The sequence below is a fragment of the Puma concolor genome, chromosome F2, assembly GCF_028749965.1.
Source record: "Puma concolor isolate L17-30 chromosome F2, mPumCon1.1.hap2, whole genome shotgun sequence".
Lineage (NCBI taxonomy): Eukaryota > Metazoa > Chordata > Mammalia > Carnivora > Felidae > Puma > Puma concolor.
The window spans coordinates 11,190,060-11,206,418 of record NC_141684.1 but is presented as its reverse complement, the minus strand read 5'-3'; the positions used below and the strand labels follow the sequence as shown (position 1 = coordinate 11,206,418).

The 16,359-nt window shown below is 46.3% G+C and overlaps 1 long non-coding RNA gene across 1 annotated transcript; it reads left to right on the top strand.

Annotated features, from left to right (window-relative positions):
* The first annotated feature begins 13,092 nt into the window (after positions 1 to 13,092).
* LOC147571829 (uncharacterized) lies at positions 13,093 to 14,772 on the top strand. The gene is made up of 3 exons (XR_015246507.1): positions 13,093 to 13,201; positions 13,776 to 13,888; positions 14,358 to 14,772. It is a non-coding gene; the product is annotated as an uncharacterized LOC147571829 (long non-coding RNA).
* Positions 14,773 to 16,359: the final 1,587 nt, after the last annotated feature.

Genomic DNA, 16,359 nt, shown 5'->3' with positions numbered 1-16,359 from the left:
GCACGTGGTCTTTAGCCTCGATTTCAATCTGGCTCACCTACCACCCCTGTGATTTTTGCCTGGTAACTTAAATCGTTAAGCCTCAGTTCCCCACAAAACGGGGATAATGAAAGCACACGTGTCATGAAGTGTTAGGATTAAATGAATTGAGTCACACGAAAGTGCTGGAACATAGTGAATATCCAGGGTCTTATCATCAGTGTGTATCAGCATTTTAAAAGTTATTCTTTTTTCAAGCCATTGAGTAATGAAGGAAAGAGAGATGGATAGTAATGTCTCCAGAGCGGATTCCGGGGGGGGGGGGGGGGGGAGAGGATTTTTGTTTGTTTTTCCAGTTGAAGGAGAAAGGGAAGGGGGGGGGCACATATAAGTAAGTGGCTTTTGAGCAGTGGTTCCTCACCTGGTTGGAAATGCCTGCCATACCTTCCCAAGTCAAACTCACCAATTCACAGAAAAGTTGTGATGCACCAGGGCCACGCATGCCTGGCCAGCATGGTCAGGGACAGAATCCAGATTTCCTAATGCCCAGGGAGGTATGTCTCCCTAAAAACCTGGTTTACTGGACTGTATCTAGTCACTGTCAATCCTGGAGGCACTCCTTGTGCCCAGATCATAAGAACATGAGATGCAGTGAGGTCTTTCTTATCACATTGTTAAACCAAAAACAACAACAACAACAACAACAACAACAACAACAACAACAACAAAACCCTCTTTGCAAAAGCTAAACCAGGAAGGGTGCTGTAAGACAAACACCCAATGCATTTCCTCCAGAGATGCTAAGCATCAGGGAAAATGCTTTCTGTCGTTAGGTTATTAATTTTAAAAGCTCCATTTCCAGCTATAATGGAGCTTTGTGATAAAAGGGGCAGATAAATGGGTCATTGCAACAATCCGTTAAGGAAGTAAGGTTCTCTTCCGTTTTGGGTGAAATTAATAAGGACTTCACCTTCTATTCCTCTGGGGAGGTGACCCAGAACGAGCCTTCCCTGACCTTTTAGGGTTGGGGTCGGTCTCTACTCTATGTTCCTAGAATGTCCAGGGATCAGTGCTGGTGGGGCCTTTACTGCAGTGTCCTTTATCTCTCTCTTGCAGACCCGAGGGCAGAGACTCTCTCATTGGCCTCTGTACATCCTGCAGTTAAGTGTGTGCTCAACCCACATCTCATGAACGAGTGCTTGCACGCTTTATGAAACAGCACCCCTCTTTAGCTATGTGAGAAAACCTGCTCGCTTCCTAAGCAAGCAAAGTCAGGCAAGGAGGGTTTCAGAGCAGGCTTCTCACACAGATACACTGTGCTGAGCAGAAACAATTATGTGTATTAGTAACAGTATGAGCGTTGATAACAACCAGTAGCTAAAATGTATTGAGTAGTTTCTCTATGTCTGGCACTGGCATAGAGTTCTAAAGATTCTAATGGCACTTTCCAATGATTATCTCATTTAATCTCAAAATAAATTTATGAGGCAAGCCTATTAACATGTACATTTTACAGATGAAGAAACTGAGGCTCAGAAAAGTTGCTGCAGACACAGAGACTCTGTCTCGGGCCAATTCACTGTTACCTTCATGCTCTCTTGCTGCAGGCTGAGCTCCGGGGATCAAAATAGGTCATGGAACGCAGACTCCGTATCTAAGGAGTTTATGGTGTATCTGAGCCATAGATTTATAGTAAAATACCAGGTCGCTATAGTCGGTGCCTACTGTTTCAGGAAAAAGTGGAAAATCCTCCCCCGGTGGTTTTGTAAATAGTCCTTAATTGAACTCAGCATTGGTATCATTACCACCAAGTTCTGCAATTAACCAGCCTGGAGTTTATTTGCTAGGTTGCAGCCACAGAGATATTTACACATCCAACTTTTAACTCTAGGAAAGATTTTCAGCCTGTAAATTGCTTACCCAGGCGCAATCATAGCTGCTAGGAAACTGCCTGGGGCCATTTCAGGGGATGAGAAAGAGAGAGGATTCCCCCAAAGCCACCTGTTGCTACCCCAGAATAATAACGCTAACAATTAAGAACTAACAATTGTACAGTCCTTTTAAAAATTACAAAGCACATTCTCATACAGTGGCGTGCCTAGTTTTTAATTCCCATGAGAGTGGGAGGAGTGGACTGGCGTGAGGGTTATTGTTTGAAAGAAGAACCCCCAAAGGTTTGTTTCCTCCAGGGCTGTGGCGTGGTCTTCTTATAACCAAGGTCGGGTGAACACCTCCTTTGTATTGGGAACTGTACTAGGTGCTAGAATGTACTGGTGAGCAAAACAGACCCTGTGCCTGGACTCATGAAGCTTATAGTCTAGACGGGGAGAAAGCAACACTGCAATTCAATAATATACACGGATAAATGCAAGATTACGACTATTATAGAGCTACTGGAGAGGTACAAAATGCAGTGCAAACCCAAAGTGGAGGGATTTAACGTAATCCAGATCAGGGAAGACTCTTCTGAGCAGAGATGAATGAGAATGAACTAGGCAAAGAAAGAGGGAAAAGAGGGAAAAGTGTTTTTTTTTTTTTTATTAATTTTTTTTTTAACGTTTATTTATTTTTGAGACGGAGACAGAGCGTGAACGGGGGAGGGTCAGAGAGAGAGGGAGACACAGAATCTGAAACGGGCTCCAGGCTCTGAGCTGTCAGCACAGAGCCCGATGTGGGGCTCGAACTCACGGACCACGAGATCATGACCTGAGCCGAAGTCGGCCCCTTAACTGACTGAGTCACCCAGGCACCCCAAAAGTGTTTTAAGCAAAGAGAACAGCACATGTGAAGGCCTTGGGGTCAAAGAGAGTGTATTAGTTACTTTTGCTGCATGAAAAAGCACTCCGAAACTTCGTGGCTTAAGCAATCCATTCAGCCCCTTAATTCTGTAGATTGGCAATTCGGCTAAAATCTGCTGGGCAGTTTTCCTCTGACCTCAGCTGGTTCACTCGTATACTGGTGGGCATCTCCCAGGTCAGTCAAAAAGGCTCATCCCTGAGGGCACCTGGGTGGCTCAGTCAGTTCAGCGTCTGACTTCAGCTCTGGTCATGATCTCATGGTTCGTGGGTTCGAGCCCCGCGTCAGGCTCTGTGCTGACAGCTCAGAGCCTGGAGCCTGCCTTGGATTCTGTGTGTCCTCTCTCTGTCCCTTCCCCACTCACACTCCGTCTCTTTCTCTCTCTCAAAAATAAACATCAAAAAAAAAATTTTTTTAAATTATCTCTGGGTTTTGCAGTTGTACCTTGTCTGGCAGGTTACTGCAGGTTTGTTGACGTAGGATCAGGGTCCTGAGATGAGCAAGAAAGGAAGCTGCAAGGCCTTTTACAGCTGAGGTCCAGCACTCACCGCCTCATTTCCACCACATTCTACTACTGATCAAAGCATCTTTAAATATAATCAATAGGAAATAGAATCTTAGAAATGGAAGGGATTTTCAGCATAGTCTAGTCCAGGTGACAAAGAGCAGGTGGATTTGAATGAACGGAAGGGTGCAGACATCAGGTATGCCCAGCGTCAGCATCTCTAGTCCATGGAATGTTGTACAAAAGGTCTGGAACTAGTTTCTCTCCCCTGGGATCTTCTGGGCTCCTTGTCCTTGCCCCCTCCACAGTGATGTCAGAGAGGCTTATCTGAAATGCCAACCTAGAGGCACCTGCGTGGCTCAGTCGGTTAAGCGTCCAACTCTTGATTTTAGCTCAGGTCATGATACCACGGTTCGTGGGTTTGATTCCTGTGTGGGGCTCTGGTGCTGACAGTGTGGAGCCTGCTTGGGATTCTCTCTCTGCCTCTCTTCTCACACACTCTCTCTCTCTCTGTCTCAGAAATAAATAAACATCTGGGGGAAAAAATAAATGCAAACCTAACCTTATAACCTTTGATGTTTCCCCAATGCCTGCCAAGCCTGTTGGTACATCAGAATCACCAAGAGGGACTGTTTAACATACAAACTCCTGTCCTCCACTCTAGATTCATCAAATGAGAATTTCTGGGTTTGGGACTGGGATCAATATTATTTAAAAGCTCTGCCGAGGAGTTAGCTGCAGCTGATTCAGCTTTTTGGGAGTCCTGGCTGCAAGGTAGTCCAGACAGAAACTTTTCGAGAAAGGCTCTCTGGCATTATTGATCTCTGCAGCTCAGACAGAGCCTCTTTACAAAATAATCTGTCCTCCCTCTCTGCACCACCCCCAGAACTCATGTCTCCTTTTCACTGTGCACCCACTATATCCTGCACAGACTTTTTATACTGTTATTATTCAAAGGGTACTATTCAAATAGGCTTACAAATCTGCCACATTGTCACTCCCCTGCCCCCGCCCTTTCCCCACTCCCAAGGCAACCCTGAGATCGGTTACCGTATTGACTTCAGTGCCTACCAGAGGACCTGGCACAAAATTGATCTAATCCAACTGATCCAAGTGTCCGTTGGTGGGTGAATGGATAAACAAAATGTGGTATATACATGTATCATTCAGCCAAAAAAAGGAAGGAAATGTTGACACGTGCTACAGCATGAACGAACCTTGAAGACATTATACACAGTGAAATAAGCCAGTCGCAGAGAGACAAATACTGTATGATTCCACTTATGTGAGGTGCCCCCAATAGTCAAATTCACTGCGACACCAAAAAACAGAAGGGTGGTTGCCGGGGAAGGGGGGAGGGAATGGGGAGTTAGTGGTTAAGGGGGACAGAGTTTCAATTTTTCAAGACGACGGGAAGAGTTCTGGAGATGGATGGTGTGGTGGGGACGCTTGTCCGACAAGGTGAGTGTACTTAATGTCCCTGAAATGTAAACTTAAAAAGGGTGCAACATAAGAAAATTTAGGAGGGCAAATGTTATGTCCCGTGTATGTTACCACGATGAAATTTTAAAAACAAAACTGAGCCCATGAAAGCGTGGATGGTCACCAGGCGTCTGTGGAACACCTCCAGGATCAGAACATTTCCTGACAAGATGGCTTTGCCAGAGACCAGCTCTATTATAACTTGGACTCTTCAAGATAATGGCTCCGCACATATTCCATGGAGCCACCGATGGGTGACGGCCAGCTGAGGTTAGGCCAATACCGCTAGCTCTCCATCTCTCTGTCTGGCTCCCGAGGCTTGGCCCCTCTTCAGACTTCCTCATCCGTGCCTGTGGCCTCGGCACAATTCTCCCTGGCAGCCTTGGTGTGGGTCTGCCCCAGACTCCCACAGCTAATGGACCCTGCCCCCACACAAACCCAAAGGACTCAGCTTCCAGCTCAGGCCACCTTCTTTGGAAGAAGCAATCAGAGAGAAAGTCCTTTCTCAAATAGGGCCAAGACCTCTGTCCTTATAACTTTCCTCTCTATGGTTCAAATTCGACCTTCTGGAACATTACCGGGCCAGCTCCATCTCTTTTCCCACTCAAATACAGCTCTGATGATCCTTCCCAAAGAGTTCCATATCTTTAATTTCTCAGGTAATGGATTTCTAGATCCTTCCCCCCACCCAGTTGTCCTTGCCTGACTTCACAGTATTTTGTTCATGTCTTCCTAAAACATGGCTCTTAGAGGTATATTCTCCACATGGCACTTGACCAGTGCCGAGAAGAGCAGGATTATTATTTCCACCATGTAGACCCAAATTTGCTGAATCCTGAAATAAACCCAGATACCCATTATGTCTTTCAAGTGAACTATAATCCCAAAGTCGGTTTGTCTCACCACCCACTTCCTACGTCAAATGAACGTACTTCAGACTTCAGATTGTCTGAAATATCTATGTGCGCTCCACATTGAACGGACATGGTGTGATTTCGTTTTTTGAATAGCTTTTCATTAGTTTGCTTTTAAAAGTTAATTAATTTGCATTTTAAGAACTTCTCTACTTTTCACCCCGTGTGCAGTCAAGTCTCAGATTTCACAGGCTGGTTGTCCTCACTTGCCCAGGCAGGATCTCACCTCCGTCCCGGTGGATTCTGACCCGGTTATTTCTGGGATCCCCAAGGGGCTCTCTTGTGGGCTTCAAACAGGCTCGTTTATTTGAGGCCTCTTGTGGCTGTCTTCTGCCCTTAAAGCCTCTCATCAGGTGCCAGGTTCTGCCACTGTTCCCACCACCAGGTACCAAAACAGAGCCCCTGCCCATACTGATGTCCCCCAGAGCCCCCAAAGTCACAAACTCCAGATGCAACTCTGATGGTGCCTTTGTCTCATCAAGCCTCTTCTGCCACAAGGGATAGTCACAAGGGATGCCTTCGAGAGGTTTCTGTCCCTCATTCTTCATTAGTCCCCCAAAAGCCAAACACAGGCTATACACATGGGTATAGAAGCGTCTTTAGGATTCTTTGCCATTTTCCATCTCCAGCACACCAACTAGGCACACAGTAGGATTGCCCTGCATCTAACCCGTTTCCCGTCCCCGTCCCCCCTACTCTGTCCAGATGATAAAGCTATGGCCCCACAGAGAAGGTTATTTAAGCAGAGTGATAGCCTGAGGCTATTAAAGCCAGGAATAAATCAGTCTCCAGAGAGCCCTGGGAAATCATATAGGTGCCTTCGTGACATTCATCTGGAACTTCAAGGTGTTTTTTTTTTTTTAAGTCACTAAGAAAACATGTTTTGTGTTAAACCGCTCACCCAATCCTTCACTCTCCCTCACTTCAATCTTTTGTTCTTCCTTTCTGTTAGATACTAACTAGGTTTCAGTTAGAAAAAGACGGATGAAATCCAGCAGTGACATTGCTAGAAACATGAAGCCTTTTTTTTTTTTTTTTTTAACTATAAGCTGAACAAGTTTTTCCCTGAGGGCAAATGCTAAAAAAACAAAAAACCAAAACAAAAAAAAGATATGGAGGGGAACCTCCTATTCTCCTGAGACGGAGCACTGCTGTTCCTTTCCTACTGGATTTGTTACTTTCTCTGAATGTGGTGTCTGAGTCAGTCTTCTGGAAAAGTCATTACTCCCGTCTGTGCCTCTCTTTACTCCAGTGTAGAATAGGCTTTGATGGTGTCTCTAATGATTTCCAACTGGAAAGTGGTACCCGGTAAGCCAGGCGACAGATTCATTTTATCCATCCATCCCTCCACTGACTCATGGACCCATCAAGGATTTACTGAGCATCACCAAGGTTCATGCACTCAACAAGTGTTTACTGAGCACCAATATCAAATCTCAGTGAACAAGAAAATAAAAGAGGCAACAATCCCTGTCCCTGTGGAGCTTACACGAGAGTGGTGAAACATATGCATGGAAAATTAGTAAATTACATAATGTATCAGAGGGGATCGGGCCTATGAAGCAGAAAAAACCCAGCAGCTCAGGGTCAGGGAGCATCAGGAGGACGGGGACAGGGTGGAACCAAGGCTGCCATCTTTCTCTTTATTGTGGTAGAATATACATAACACAATTTACCGCTTAACCATTTTTTAAAGTTTATTTATGCACTTATTCATTAATTTTAAGTAATCTCTACCCCCAACGTGGGGCTTGAACTCACAACCCCAGGATCAAGAGTCGCGTGCTGAGCCAGCCAGGTGGCCCTCACTTTAACCCTATTTAAGCGTCCAGTCCAGCAGCATTAAGTGTACTCACATCATTGTGCAGCCGTCCCCACCATGAATTTCCAGAACTTGTTCATCTTTCCAGCTTGAAACTCCGTCCCCACTGAACACTAACTTCCCCCTTCGCCCTGCCCCCAGGGCCCGGCAACCACCATTCAACTTTCTGTCTCTATCACTGTGACTCCTCTAGGTACTTCATGTAAGGACAATCCTGTAAAAATTATTCTTCCAAGGCTGGATTTTGTCACTTAATGTGATGTCCTCAAAATTCATCCATATTTTGGCATGTGTTGGAATGTCATTCCTTCTTAAGGCTGAGCAATATTCTGTTGTATGGATAGACCACATTTTGTTTATCCCTCGTCAGCCAGCGGGCATTTGGGTCCCTTCCACCTTTTGGCTCTTCCGAATCAGGCTGCTGTGAACACAGGTGTGCAAATATGTGCCCACTTGCGTTCCTGCTTTCAATTCTTTTGGGTACATACCCGGAAGTAGAAGTGAATCATATGGTAATTCTACACTCGAGTTTTGGGGAACGGCTATGCTGTTTCCCCCAACAACTGCATCTTTTCACGTATTCCATCAGTAACGCACAAGGATTCGTGTCTCCACATCCTACCAACACTTGTTGTCTTGTGTTCTGTGTGTTCTCTTTTTGTAGACATTTTAATGGGTGCGACGTGGTATCTCCTTGTGGGGCGGATTTGCATTTTTCTTTTTTTAAATTGTTTTTTAATGTTTATTTATTTTTGAGAGAGGAGAGAGAGAGAGAGAGAGAGAGAGAGAGAGAGAAAGAGAGAGAGAGAGAGAGAATGAGAGGTCCTGAGTCAGGGAGGGGCAGAGAGACAGAAACACAGAACCCGAAGCAGTCTCCAGGCTCTGAGCTGTCAGCACAGACCCCGACACAAGGCTCAAACTCGTGAACTATGAGATCATGACTTGAGCTGAGTTCGGACACTCAACCAACTGAGCCACCCAGGCGCCCCTGATTTGCATTTTTCTGGTGATTAGTGATATGGAGCATCTTTTCACATGCATATTGCAAATCTTCTTTGGAGAAATATCTATTCAAGTCCTTTGCCCATTTTTAAATGGGCAAATTAAATTTGTTGTTGAGTTTTAGGAGTTCTTCGTGTATTGTGGATATTGATTCCATATCATATATGTAATTTGCAAATGTTCTTTCTCCTATTCTGTGGGAGGCTGTCATTTTAAGTGGGCTTCATAGAGAACGCATCACTTGGGCAAAGACTTGAAGGAGGTGCCGTTCGAAGGAAAGGAAATGACAGAATCAGAGAACATGCAGACTGGGGGATTGAAAAGAACTGAAAACAGGCCCCTAAAATCATTCTTAAATGATTATAGGGTTTGCCACTGCCTTAGGGATTCAGAATCAGGCACATATGGGGGCGGGTGTGTGTGTGTGTGTGTGTGTGTGTGTGTGTGTGTGTGTGTGTGTGTGTGATTGCAAGAACGGTGATTTTTCTCCCCTTGCTTCATTTGTTCCCAGAAGGCCCTCCTTGAGAGCGACATTCCGGGCTCTCACTCATGTGACTGCTCGCCCCAAACTCCCCCTGGGCTGGACTGTCTCTAGGTCTAGAGGGGCAAAGTGTTAGCAAATCCTTTTGGCCAGGAGTATAACGCCATGACCTGCCATCAGTTTCATGGGTCGTAAAGATGACCGTCTGCTCTCCATCTCTCTGTGTCCCACCTCCCTCCACGGGTTCTACAGTCAGGAGGAGAAGAAAAGGGTTATTATTTATGGACCGCCCCCCATCCCGAAGACCTCAGCAGCTGGTGTCAGTCATGAATGGAAGCTAGGCAAAGTGTTGTCATGCTATTCTTTCCCTGTACTGCCCACCTCACTTTTGGTTTTTCTCACATGCTTCATCCAACAGATGGTTCAACAAACCAGAATCCACTTCTGCCTTCTGTTGGTCATGGAGAAATGGAAGCAAATTCAGCTCTCTCCACTTGCCTAAGACAGGCCAGGCATCGTGCCTGGTGGTTTGCGTGCCCTTATTCCGATCCTCATAAGAAGTACGTTTCATTATCCCCACATGAGGAAGCTGAAGTTCAGAGGTAAAGCTACTTGCTCGATGCCACAGAGGTGCTTCACTCCAAAACACAGCCCTCTTCATCACGCCCAAAGGAGTTTCCAGGGTTCCGAAAAGCTGCCTTGGGAACCACGGTGGGAAAGGCAAGGAGAAGGAGAGGGAGGCTGAGTTGTCAGGGTCCCAAGCCCACCTCACTTCAGCCTGAGCCACAGACCTTTTGATCCATTTTGTATGACTTACTGTCTCATCTGTAGAAACTGTTAATATTCCCTCCTTTGAACGGTTTTATGCCATCAACGGAAGCTCACAATCCAATTCTTTATTCCTGACCAAGTGCCTTGAATCAGTGGTAGATTTTTATACTCAGTGGCATCTTGGGGTCAGGAGTAGGTTACGTGTGAACGTTTATTTGCAAACGTGTTTTTATGTTTAAATGACACAAAACATGAAGGTCTGAACAGCAGGTGCGACCCTAGGCCACCGGCTCCTTTCCTATCTCAGCTCTCACTGTGCCCCAGAACTTTCCGTCTTGCCTCCCCTCATTGAAGCTCCTTGGCATGTGGCCCAGACCCTCAGAGCCATGGCTTGTGCTCTAGTCTCCTGTCCTGGAAGCATATGTATGGGGACATCTCACTGACTGAGTATGACATCACAGATTCATGGGTACCAGAACATCTTGTTCATTTCCCCCACCTTGTTTGAGAAGACATCCCAGGATGTGAATGAAGGACATCCTATGGAAGCTGACAAGGACATTGTTCTCTGCCCTAGGCCTGTTAGGTGAGGGCAAGAGGTCTGGGCTGGAATGATCAAACACCCCCAGGATCTTGCATGTGTAGGGAATGACACAGAGGGGCAGGGATAGGAGGTAATATTCACACTGGGTGCAGGAGACTCAAAAGCCCATCGCTGAGTATCTACACAGTGAAGCCTGTGCCTACCTGACGGCCCAGCAATTCCTCTGGAATTGCGACATCTAAGAAAAATTAATGCACACGTCCACCAAAAGACAGGTGCAAGCCATTATCACAGCAGTAGTGTTCATCATAATCAAAAACTAGAAACAATCCATAAAAAAATAGAATGAGCGAGACATTTTGGTAAAATTATACAAGAGAGTGTGATACTGCAGTGAAAACAAAGAAACCATGAACTATTATCACCGGCAACCACATGGAAGCATCTCACAGATATAACGAGAGAGCGAGCGAGCGAGCGAGCGAGAGAGAGATGTTGGCAGTCCTGGTGGTTGCACTTGAACCAGACAATGATGACAGGCTCTTGGCAGTGTTCTCAGCTGCCCAGATTTGCGTGGTTCTGATGTTGGAGCCACATTCCCCGCCCCCAGCCTGCATGTGGATCCTTGAACCACCTGCTATGCTGCCAGTAAATTCCTTTTACATTCATGTGACCTCTAGTCTCTTGCTTTGTTGGTGACCCAAGCCCTCTTCTAGCATGTAACCTAGGGCTGGAAAGTAGAAGCAAATAAAACAATAAATGTGATTGCACTTTGTCAATTATAAAGAACCAAGATACGTGAAAGGCATTATTATTAATTTTAAAAAGGCAAAGGAAATGGGTGTTTGAAATGCTCAGTTGGTTTGAAACACTGAAATCATCTAAAACCATGCTTTACAAGGCTGCCTAATTGCAAAAAGCTATAAACCCTCTTGGGAAAACAACCATTAAAAAAAGCATGACATTTCAAAATGTGATACAAGTCAGGACCAACTAGCTCATGATGGTTATTGTAGCAGGATCGTTATTTTGGTTTAATGGGACACTTTAAAAATACAATTAGATCTTTCGACTCTGGCAGAATAAAAACACAGAATGAAATGAAAGTAGCAGGTATATCGGAAGACAATGTTACATAAGGAAATTATTTTGAACTTTCTTTGAGTCAGGATGGTTCATAATTGTATAAGTAGATACTTCAATTTAAACATGAAATGCAGTAAATTAGTCAAGTAACAAAAAAAGCATCTCTCTCTCTCTCTCTCTCTCTCTCTCTCTCTCTGGTATTTCTCAATGAAATACATTAACGATTAGTGTTTTCTCGAGTTGTGTAAGTTGATGGCCTGATGTCTGCACACATTTCCTCTTCGTTTGGAAAGTGAACGTTCAGGGTACTGGTTCTTTTACAGCAGATGACCTTTCCATGAGGTCTGGGTCTCCTGGAGACCTCATGTCCCATCGTGGCCTTGGCTCCCTAGAGGCTCCTGAGTGGCCGCGTCAACAGTGCATTGTGGGAACTGCTCATGGAGTTGCTGGGATACATGGAAGGGCCTTTGCAGGGTGCACTGGCTTCCGTGTCAGAATCTCAGACTGATGCTTTCTCTCTGGGACCAGAATGGGTCTTCTATTCCTTCCTCCTGCCATGTTTGTTTAGCTGTTCCAGTCAGGATCTGCGTTGGGCAGAGGTGGCTAATTAATTCGCTGGAGGTTAAACACCCAGGGGTAGTTCTACCATTCACACCTATGCCGCCTCACCTGAGACTCCCAACAACCCTAGTGCTAGATATTGGGTATTCAGCCCCTTTTTGCAAGTGAGAAATCTAGAGGGGGTTGGTCACGTGTCCACGACCTGGAGGCTAGCGGCAAAAGCAGGATCAAACTCAGGTTCAGGATCAACCAGATGATTTGCGGGGCTTAGTGCAAAATGAAGATGTGGGACCTCTGTTTAAAAATTGTGAAGAAATTCAAGACGGTGACAGCAGAGTGTTAAACCAAGGGCAGGACCCTGCTGAGCGCCTGCGTTCATGTGACCGTGCAGCCTGCCCTGCTCAGGTTAGGTGGGTTCCAGACCCCAACTCTTTCAAGAATGGCAGTGGGGTTTGAGAGGGGTGCCTCTCTTCCTTGCCAGAGTTCTAAGCTAATGGAGAGAACCGGAATTATCAGGCCAATGGTGACAAAAACACCAACTTCGTTTTGGATGAAGCTGAGGCTGGAGACTGTGGCATAGGTATGCAGCCAAAGTGGGTTGCCTACTTCTGGACCCAGACTGAGGGAGTTCTCCCCAGTGGCTCTAGGGAAGGGAAGCTCTCTCCTAGGGGAGACAGAGCCTTTACGGCTCAGCTGCTGGCATGGCCAGCGGCATAGCGGAACCGGTTCTCCACAGACGGATGGATCCCAAGGAAGAAGAGAGAAGCCATTTTTTCAGATGGTTGACCCACATATCCCAGTCAACGTTCCCCAAACTCACTAGTTAAGGGACGTCACTTCTCCCCCCTTGGGAAGGAGTAATTGAGGGGGCAGCGAGAACTGAGGGGGCAGTAAGGGGGCAACAGGGGGTACTCTGTTAAGTCTTTATCCCTGAGTATAGTGGGCTCTTCTAAAATGGCTCTCCAAGATCCCTAGGTTAAACCTGGAGTTTAACCCCTCGCCTGGAGTGGGGGGCTGGACCCAGTGACCGGTGTCTAACAGAAGTGACTAGATGTCATTTCCATGGTTAGGTTACACATGATTGTGACTTCAGTCTTGCTCTCTCCCCTTCTCACTTGATCATCCATGGAGCCGGCTGCCATGTTACGAGCTGTTTGTGGAGAGGTGATGTACCATTGGCAGCCTCGCCCGATGGCCAGCAAGAAGCCGAGTCTCTCATTCTGACAGCCTCGGGGATCTGAAATCTATCAACAACCACGTGAGTGAGTTTGGAAGTAGACCCACCCTGGGTGAGACTGGAACTGGCAGGATGTGTGGGTCAGCCGTCTGAAAAATGGCTTCTCTCTTCTTCCTTGTGATCTGTCTGTGGAGAACCGGTTATCTCTCCTCGAGAGAGAGAGACTCCTCCTCCTTCACCCTTCCTCCTCTTCCTTCTTATTTATGGTCTCCTTGTGTTTCATGTAGATCAGAGGTTTGCAATTTTCGTTATTGAGCTAACGTGTACTATTTACAAAGAAAGTAATCATGGGTCCAGCTGCTCTTTGAAACTCAGGTCCCCTCTTCTCTTCCACACAATGCCTCCTGGGCCTCAGGTGACCTCTGAGGCACCTCCATGGAATGCATAGACTCTGTAGAACTTAGTTTGAAAAACGGTGACCAGGACTTGGTCAACAGTGTCACTATTGGTCTTTCTGATTAGACTATTGTCCCCCAATCCGTCTCCTCCCTTCCTGGGTGGTATGTTCCTGAAAAAAACAATTTGGCCCTTCTTAAAAACTGCCAAGACATCCCTGCTGCCATATGATAAGAGCTCACCTCCTTCATATTTACAGTCAAGGTGTTTCACAATCTAATCCAAACTGACCTGGCCACTCCAACCTGGAGAGAAGGGGAGGGAACCATGATGAATGTGGACACCAGTTGAGACACTTGTCAAAACACCCAGGTACTTACTGAAGTCTTGTACTAGCAGGTTGTTGTGGTCCTCATGATGTGGTTTGAAGTGCTGGGGTCCAGAGCCAACGGTCAAGAATGAATTCTTGAGACACGTCCGGTGCAAAAAGGTGGTTTTATTAAAGCACAGGGGCCAGGACCCATGGGCAGAAAGAGCTGCCCTGAGATTGTGAGGCACCATTGATTATACACTTTGGTGGGGGGGGGGGGTCTGGGAGAGGTAAAGACAACATTTCCAAAAGGGTTTTCACGTAGAGAAGACTGACAGCATCTTGGAGGCTTAGCTATCATCAAGCGAAGGTTGTTTTTCCCTCTACCAAAGCATTAACATTAAGATTAGGAGTTCCTGGAGGAGAGTCATTCTCTGCCTGTCTCCAGTATTTGTCAATGGGCTGCAGGTTATATAAGCAAATTTAATTTTATCTACATTTCCTTTTGCCTTCGTTCTTCACATCATTAAGGAGGTCATGAGGGCGAGCTCTAATCCCGTATGACCGTGTCCTCAGAAGAGGAGCTTAGGACACAGACACAGAGGGAAGGCCGTGTGAGGACACAGGGAGAAGATGGCATCTACAAGCCAAGGAGAGAGCCCTTGGATCAAAGCAAGCCTACTGATGCCTCGATCTCAGACTTCCAGCTTCCAAAGTTGTGAGGAAATAAATGTCTGTGGCATAAGTCCACTCTGCCTGCGGTGCTTTGTTATGGCGGCCCGAGCAAACTCATACATTGGTGTCCACCCCAAAGAGCTGTTGTGTGCTTTAAAGGAGATAATGTGTGTAGAAGAACATTCGCTCAAATTGTCCACAAAAATTCAATGAGTGCCTGCTACATATTGCTGTCTCTGATGCACAAAAATACAAATGCAACGTTGGTGAATATTGCAGTTATTACGAAGAGACAAATTGGCAGGTGGATTTTGTCGTATCTTTTTTTCTTAAACATTTTTTAATGTTTATTCATTTTTGAGAGAGAGAGAGAGAGAAAGAGAGAGGGAGTAGGGAAGGGGCAGAGACAGAGGGAGACACAAAATCTGAAGCAGGCTCCAGGCTCTGAGCTGTCAGCACAGCTTAACCGACTGAGCCACTCAGGTGCCCTCTTTTTTTTTTTTTCTTTCCAAAATGGCAACTGCAGTGTCTCATTGTTGGCCTGATTCATAAAGGAGCAGGGGGATGATATGGTTTCACGCATAATTATAGGGCTCTCTTCCCTCTGTTACCTCATAGCCTTACTCCTCCCTCAAGAGGCCATAAATCTCGCTCAGCATGAGGTCATCTGGCTGGAGTGAAGTCCCCGAAGATCTTTCTGAAAACCTGATGCTAAATAACCGATGACACAGTGGCCAGCAAGTCCTCCATGATACAGATCTGTTCCTTCCAGGTTTCCAGTGTGAGTCACACACTGGATTTCTTTACCCTGAGCTTGATGCCTGGCCCGGGCAGGGAGCTCCAAGGCCTGGGAGAAGGGACCCTTTGTGGTAGCACTAGCCCAGGGTTGGAAGTTTCTCTAAGGACCCATTCTGTGCTTGGGCCGTGTCGCTCCACGACAGGGGCATTGGGCCCCCCTAGAGACAGACATGGCCACCTATTCTAATCAGTGAAAAAAAAAAAGACCCTCCGGTCCCAAGACTGATGCGTGCCCCCTAGATGAGCCATCTGAATTCACTCTCTTACACATCAATTCAAACAAATCGAATTCAGTGCCTATGAGGTGCTGGACACAGTGCTGGCATTGGAGTATAAAAATGAATTAGACAGACTTTGCCCTTGAGGACCTCACTGTCTAGTGGGTGAGATACACACACACAAACAATGATGATGCACGCTGACAAGAGTTATAAAAGAGGTAGACATAAAGTGCGGTAGGAACACAAAAGAAGTGTGTGTGTGTGTGTGTGTGTGTGTGTGTGTGTGTGTGTGTCTGTGTGTGTGTGTCTGTCAGTTAAAGCTACAGATATTTCCAAGACACCATTGATTGCAAGTGCTTCTCTGATTTACTAATGGCTTTTGGGTACACAATCAGAAATGCCGCCAATTAAATGGCTAACATTGATTGTGAGATGCTGCTGAAATGGTAACCCTGTGAAAAGAATCCCGTTTGAACTCCTTCTCTGCTGGAGCCAGGATTCCTGCACCTGGGTGGGGACTCCAGAAGTCTGTTCTCAGCATGGGGTGAGCAGAATTCGCTTAGGGGCCCAGTTTGGAGCTTAGAGAGATCCAAAGGCAAGAGGGATCCTCTGGGCAGGCCCTGAAACGTAACCAGCCAATGCTGGAGAGAGACAAAGGTGGAGGAAACAACGACCCCAGCGCTCGTTCCAAGAATACAGCGCATGGTTGTGAGAAGTGCTTTGACAATATGCATATGTGGGTGATCTCCAAAAAAGCCGCTCACACTGCCAACTGCCCTCCAAGGAGACTGTGACTGAGTCAGTCATGGGGCTTGGGCTTTGCAAGGGTGGGAGCCAAA